General features: G+C 37.5%; 1 protein-coding gene across 3 annotated transcripts in view; it reads left to right on the top strand.

The window, feature by feature from the left end:
* The first annotated feature begins 710 nt into the window (after positions 1-710).
* The window catches only part of LOC100558430 (phospholipid scramblase family member 5), a 50,716-nt gene continuing 43,689 nt past the window's right edge, over positions 711-7,737 (top strand). For all 3 annotated transcript variants that reach the window (XR_010004741.1, XM_008120063.3, XM_062976652.1), the window contains exon 1: positions 711-772. The gene's annotated coding sequence lies outside the window, so the exon portion shown is untranslated. The remainder of the gene's footprint in view (positions 773-7,737) is intronic.

Here is a 7,737-nt window from a genome sequence, read left to right as displayed (position 1 = left end):
ATCAATAGATTTAGAAACCTGAAAGACATGCATTTAAAATAGCATTTCAGCCTTTCACACATGCACACCACTAACAGGAGAGGGCTCAAAAACATTTTAAGTGGCATGTGTGAAATCTGTTTAAAACAGGAGCATCTACAATGGCACTTGCTTAAAATGTCTGCCATTATATGGGATGCCAAGAGATCACCTCCTGCTGTTTTCTATACAAATGAATAGGAAACCCAAAGATAAATTACCACCCATGGCGCGTGATAGCGGACATTGTAAGCAGCTGTCACAGCAGCTCTATAATTATGCATATATTTGTCCAATATTATACAATTAGATGCCCGCATCTCTCTTTCTTTCTGTTGATAATGTTTTTGTAGGTGTCAAGAGCACCGAACGATCTCCTTGTTCACTCACTTATGGATTAGTGGGATACATCCAGTATCTTGCCGAATACTGCCACCGCTAGCAGAGAGGTTATATGATCATGATTTATTTCTTCCTCCTTTGCTGTTTCCATTTTCCAGAAACAATTCTTAAAAATGGGATTTTGAGAATCCTTTAATAGTTGCTTTATCCAATCAGAAATGCTATTCTTTCTAGTGAGCAAAGAACAGAGTCCGACGTGTTAACATACTGATCCCATTGTTTCCTGTCGAAAAAGAAATGACAAACTAACAACATATCATTTGTGGGTTTTTTTGTGTGTTTTTTTCTTTTTGTAGCTAGTTCTCTTGTAAATCCAGCACAGGAGTGAGGACAAGATCCATGAATTGAAGAGGTAAGTGCAAGACTGACAAACAGTTAAAAAAAAAACCCTGTATATCGTCATGTATCACTTTTTGTTGATAAAGAGAAAATGTCAAGGAATGTCATATAGCCAGATTTGATGGATACATGAAGGCAATCAATTAACAATGTAATTCTGGCTATGATCTTCTTAAAAAATGTGCCAAAGTTGGAGAACAGTTTTGGACGGAGGGAGTATCTGCAGATGTGAACTGTGGATGAAAAAGTATAGCAAATTTATCTAGAAATAACATCCACTATTCACTGTTTTGCATACTTAGAATTCCACATTCTTACCTTATAAAGAAAAAAGTCCAGTTACATTGATTACTTATAGAAAATGTTGGGTTCACTTGTAATATAGGAAACCAACCACTTGGTGGCAGAATTTTGTTAAGCAAATACTAGGGCTGTATGCTCGATGGAAAAAATGTTTCCGAAACTCATTACAAAATTAGGGGGCACAGGCATTTTGTTTCTAAAGTGTTTCTAAAGTATCGTTAGTGAAAATTTCATTACTATAATGAGAGTAACGAAATTTTGTGACTTTTTTGTTACAGTAATTGTGCAAGTTGGGAAACTTCAGGAGTTCCCCTCTCCCTAATTTTTGCAGCCATTGCAGTAAAACTACAATGGTAGACCACATTTATCACTGTTAGCCCATCAAATTTCAGAATGTTTCACTTATCCATGGATGTTTGGGGAATTTTCAAAGTTTTTATAAACAACATTTTAGAAAAAACTACAAGCGCTTTCTCTTTGAATTTTCTGTACAATGACACAAGATAATAGGTGATAATTTCCCAAACTTTCAGAAACATTCATACAACTACTGATTTTAGGGAATTTCTTTAAGTTTTTTTAAAAAAAACCCCACCACAACAGCTATTGTATCTCATTGAATGTCTCTCATATTAACCAATAGAACTTCTATTTAGGGATTTCTTCCCAACCCAGCACAGAGATTTAATTACTAGATTTATCAGTCAGTGCTCCTCTTTGCAGATTCAACAATCTATTGGAACTCTGGCTGGCTGCTGCTGCTTATTTCTCATTTATCAGAAGCAAATTGGGGTTACAGTTATAATGCATTTTAAAAACACACAAATAAAATTAAAACTTGACATTATACTAGATTTCCTTTGACCAGAAGCTGGACACTTGGAGTGCCACTGGCGTCGCTGTGAGAAGATCCTCCATTGTGCATGTGGCAGGGCTCAGGATGCATTTTAGTTAGTGGTCTGTGGTTTGCTCTTCTCCACACTCGCATGTCGTGGACTCCACTTTGTAGCCCTATTTCTTAAGGTTAGCTTTGCATCTTGTGGTCTAGTCCGGGGTTTTCAGGTGTGGAGGATGCTCTCCCAGAAGGTATATTAAAATTAAACTAGCCATACCATCAGATTTGGCACATGGAATGGGGAAGATAGTATTATTTACCTGAGGCAGCAAAAGGTTTTGAGCATATATGGATACTGGTGTACAACTGGGATTTAGAATGCTTTTTATAAAGCAGAGTTTATAACTGTAACATCAGAGATCTAAAATGAGTTGCATGGGGAATGGGAACCCTGAAGGTTATTTGCTTATCCATAATCTGAAAAGCTTCTTCAAAATCATGTCATTAGCTTTCTAAGAGTACAACACAGCAGAGCTAATAATGCAAATAAAGGTTCATATAGTTAAACACTGCTATTGATATTTTTGTTTCCCAAGAGAACTTCTTGTTTAGTAGCCATAAAAATCCTCACTGTAAAGTGATATGGATTCTAAATTTCACTTAGAAAGAAATAAAAATGGTCGAAACAATCAAGGATGCTTTCTTAGATTCAGTAACCAAGTGCCAAATGCTAGAACTTATTAAATATATTGCTGTCTGGATGAATATATCTATACAATGATAATAATGTGTCTAGCTCTCTCCACCATACCTTTAAAACTATGAAACATAAACCTCTAACATTGGCATGGATACTAAGGGGAAGCTGAAGATAGTCATCCAAGTTGTTTGTTATTTTTTTTAAAAAAAAATAGCTTAATCAATTATAATTAATCAAGAACTTGATGTAACATACAATGCCACAACAACAAGTCTCCATATTATAATTCATCGTCCTCATATAATAATATTTGCATTCACATTTAACCTTTGGGTAGACTTAGGTAATCTCAGAAAATGGGATGAAATGGTTTTAGAAAGAAATTACCTTGGTTACATTAGTAATACGGCATCTACCATGGCATGCTGCATCTCTAAGAAAAAGTACATATGGGAGACAAGTAGATATGTGCACATGCCATCAAAATGTTTTAAAATCACCTAACAGACATCTCCAAATGGCAAAATAGGACCGGGGATCTATTGCAGAGGAAAAGCAAAAAGGGTAACTGCCACTAGTAAATTCAGCTTGTTCAACTGAGATTTCTGCCAACACAATGTCTTCTTCCCTTTGGAATTTCCAGTATTTGGATCACTGGTGTTGCAAAGGCTCGCTTTCACTGAATAACAGCAATAATAATGAAGTGTAGTCATCCAGGAGGCTTTATGACCAAATTGTCAAAAAAATGTAGGACAGAACTTCAAAGGGGAGGGGACTGAAGTGGGGATGCCAGCCTTGACTAGCCTTTTGACACATCCTCCATCTTTAATAGTGGTAGCAGATGGGCAGTGTAGAATTCCCTTGAGCACTGAAGTGAGAAATACAATACTTTAGATTAAGGAAGAAGGCATTTGCCAGGGGATATAATGTAGAGAAGCAATTCATTACCACAGTGCTTGGTTTTCATCCTACGTCACTTAATGTCACTAAAAGCATAAATGCAGAGGCTACACATACCAGCACACAGCATACAAAGATAGATAAATAGATCCCTTCATGTTCCATATCATCATATCAACTCATTTTTATTCAAAATATGATAAATGTATAGACAGAACGGATTCCACAGTTCTGTCCTTCTATCTCTCTTTTTGTTGTTGCTGTTACTTCCAAACCCCGATGGATCATTTTTTCTGTTCCTTATTATTTATTTATTTTTGTGTCAGGAGCAACCTGAGTTGCTTCTGGTGTGAGAGAATTGGCCTTCTGCAAGGACGTTGCCTAGGGGATGTCCGGATGTTTTTACCATCCTTTTTTTAGGAGGCTTCTCTCATGTCCCCGCATGGAGCTGGAGCTGATAGAGGGAGCTCATCCACACTCTCCCTGGGTGGGATTCGAACCTGGCAGCCTTCAGGTCAGCAATCCAACCTTCAAGTCACAAGGCTTTAATCCACTACGCCAGTGGGGGCTCCTGTTCCTTATTGTAAAGCCTGCATTATTCAACCTCTGAAGTTTGCTATCACTCTCATCCCTTGAACCTGGCCACAGCTCCCATCACACTGAATTCAATGTGGCACAGGCTGGTTAGTAGCCAGCTGCAATAAATCACTATGACCAAGAGGTCATGAGTTCAAGGCCAGCCCATGTTGGAGTGATCACCCGGCAATTAAAATACCTAAGCAACCCGAAAGATAGTTGCATCTTTCAAGTAGGAAATTTAGGTACCACTACGTGGGGAGGCTAATTTAACTAAATTTACGACACCATAAAACTGCCACCAGCGTGCGGAAAGGAATAAAGAAGTTAGCTTCATAGTGGATGATGAAGCAGCTGCTCCCCCGTGGCCGGAATCAAGCATACCCTCAGGAAGCTGGAAAAGGTTAAATGGCCTCTGTGTCTGTCTCTGTCTCTATGTTCATATGGCATTGAATGTTTGCCTTGTATGTGTACAATGTGATCCGCCCTGAGTCCCCTTTGGGGTAAGAAGAGTGGAATATAAATACTGTAAATAAATTTGTGGGATCCCCCAAACACTTCATAGAATTATAGAGATGGAAGAGACCACATGGGCCATCCAGTCAATCCCCTGCCATGCACTTTTTCACAAACACACCCTTCAAGTTTCCACTTAGGGTGCCTACACTGTAGAAGTAATGTAGTTTGTTACCACTTTAACTGCTGAATGCCATAGAATCCTAGGAGTTGTTGTTTGGTGAAACACCAGCAGTCTTTGGCAAAGAAGTCTCAAAACCTTGTAAAACTATAACTCCCATAATTTCATAGCATTTACTTAATATGGTATCAAATGACAAACCCTTTTGGGATTTTGAAGCTGTCAGGCAATGCTAATATGTAGAATTATGGAATCATAGAGTTGGAAGTGACACCTCTCCTTGCTTATGTATTCTTCCTCATTAATACATTTGTCATCCTTAATCCATATTGATGTTGCTTGACCATATATGCCTTGGTTTTTATCTGTGAAATATTGGAAGGTATGGAAGAGTGTTGAAAAACATCACCTGATCTCAAAGGTTGCATGTAGCCAGACTGTTAAGCATAGCTACATAGTGGGAGCACATAACTTCCTCATTGCAAAAGCTCCACTAACTATCAGTCTGTCAGCAGAATACCAAGTGTGAATTATGATCTATACCCTCCAACATTTCATAGAATATGGGATAGGAATTGACATCCTAGAGAGCAATGTTAGACTGGCACCCTCTTTGCTTTCTTTTCGTAGACCAGTGGTTCTCAACCTGTGAGTCCCCAGGTGTTTTGGCCTGTAACTCCCAGAAATCACAGCCAGTTTACCAGCTGTTAGGATTTCTGGGAATTGAAGGCCAAAACATCTGGGGACCCACAGGTTGAGAACCACAAGTTGAGACAGATGAAAACCTTTTTGTTTCAGCAGGACTTTTTTTGGGGGGGGGGGGAGTGACTGCCCATGTACAGAAAGGGTCTTTCATGTGCTGTGTTGTTGTTATGTGTTTAACTGGGTTGTTTTTTTTCCAGATATCATTTATAGATCAAAATTAGCAGTCTGAATTGAGCTCAGAAGCAGATTATAAGTACCTGTAATAACGTTTTGAATGAAAAGTCTTAGGACTTTATCACATAACCCACTCTTCCACTAAAATTATGTTAGTACATATATTGGACATATACAGAGATGAGCACCTTTGATATCATACCTTTCTTCAGCAGTACAACTGCACCAATTTTCCATTTTGTTTTTCCCACAATCATATTTCTGCACACTCTCATAAAATAAATGACAGAATAGGAATAACAAAGGGTAGGGGAAGAGAAGAAGAATCCCACCCCCTGAAATCACGTTATTGCCAGCATGTCCCATCACAGAAGTGGAATAGGCCTTCTGTACTAAGGTAAGTGATAAGACTGTAGTGAGATTGGAAACTACTGATGAGTTTTACCCATTGATAAATTAGCTAGGGATAGTAGAACAGTGTCATGTGATAGGAACTGCCACCAAATGCTGGTTTCCCTGTTTCATGTGATGAAGTCCTAGGGTCAGTGTTAATATGAATACATCTTTTCATAAAGACACCTTCTCCTTCTTCCATTTAGAAATTTAATCAGGTCTTCTCTCTTCAGTGGTGTGAGAGAACTACATGTTGACTTTTGATAAATAACAAGAGACAGAATAATAAGGCAAGTGTAGAGTTTCAGTTTGGTCCTTCAAAAATTACTGATCAAATGTGAAAATCGTGCTGAGTATAGCATGCATTCCCTCTGGGTTACACATAGGGAAAAGATATAACTGGATGTATTCAAAGATAAATTAAGGAGATAGGTTTGCCTCTTGAGCATTATACTGTATTTAATGGGCAATCCTTTTCCATATTTTTTTAACGGTACTCTGGGATTTGGCTAGTAATTTATCAATTGCTTACTGACCACTGAATTTACCAGGTATCTTCAGATATAGAGGACCTGCTGTGCTGGGAATGCTTAAGCTACATCTAAACCTGCTATTCGTTCTAATGGAATGTTAATGGGAAACAGCCACTTGAACTGATCAGTGTAAAAGATTTTCTTAACAGCCCATATACCCCTCTTTTTTGATCTGCATTAATAGGAGGAAAGACAATACGAACAATGAACAGATTTGATGCCTAGCAAAAATAACTACTGCAGGGTGAAAACAATAATGTTGCCATCTATGCCATCAAGATGATATCTGAAAGGAATTAAGCACCAAAAAATAAAACTTTTATGAATTGAAAAAGATTACACTGCAGCTACATGAAATAGCTTCACTAAACATTGCTATTAAATGTGGGAAATAAATTGGATTGAGACCCTTAATTCCTTCTATTATTTTTTTAGGAGATGAAATGTTTTATTACAATTAAACTCATCTGAAACTTATTATACTTTCAGCATGCTAATTAATAGAGTAAAAGCATGGATTTGTTAATTAAAATACGGTACCTCGGGGAAACTGAAATTAATTTTGATGTCCTAATAGAGCAACCATTATGTCATTAAATCTTCCTTAATACTTTATCTATTTTGTTCTTTTTTAAAGAGGAGAGTAAATGTTTTTATGTATTTTGTGTTTGTAATGGAATTGTAGGATGGGACAATTTGGATGTGTGCAAATGTGATGACTCAGGAGAAGTTTAGTGGAGATGCAGTCAGAATAGAATTCTAGATAATGTAGGAGACAAGTCACAATCCACTGTTAATTGATTCCTGAATGCCATTTCTTATCTCCTTTGCAAACATGCTGTTATGTGTAAGGATAAAGTGGATTCTTTAGTACGCCCGTTGGCCTCTACCTAAAGATGGAAGAGCACTTCATGATGAGAGAGCAGTTTACTCCATCACAGTACATAGTCCAAGTTTGAATTATGTTGTTAAGAGTTTGTGGACATTTAGAGAGGGGGCAAAACTCATTTTTAGTAACTGACTTCTGCAACTTGACAGGTCTTGTGTTAAAAGCAGAGCTTGGAAAGTCACTTTTTAAAACTATACTACTGCTAAGGCCCTTCAAAAATAAGATCCTGATACAGCAAGAATTGTTTAAAAGTAACTAATCATTGATTCTGTGTATTAACTGACTAAAATTGTTGCTTTTAGCTAGTATACAACAAAAAGGCTGCATATTACT

Source organism: Anolis carolinensis, chromosome 3 (genome assembly GCF_035594765.1).
Source record: "Anolis carolinensis isolate JA03-04 chromosome 3, rAnoCar3.1.pri, whole genome shotgun sequence".
Taxonomy (NCBI): domain Eukaryota; kingdom Metazoa; phylum Chordata; class Lepidosauria; order Squamata; family Dactyloidae; genus Anolis; species Anolis carolinensis.
Note: the sequence above shows the minus strand (reverse complement) of the source record. Positions and strands in the feature narration are given on the sequence as shown.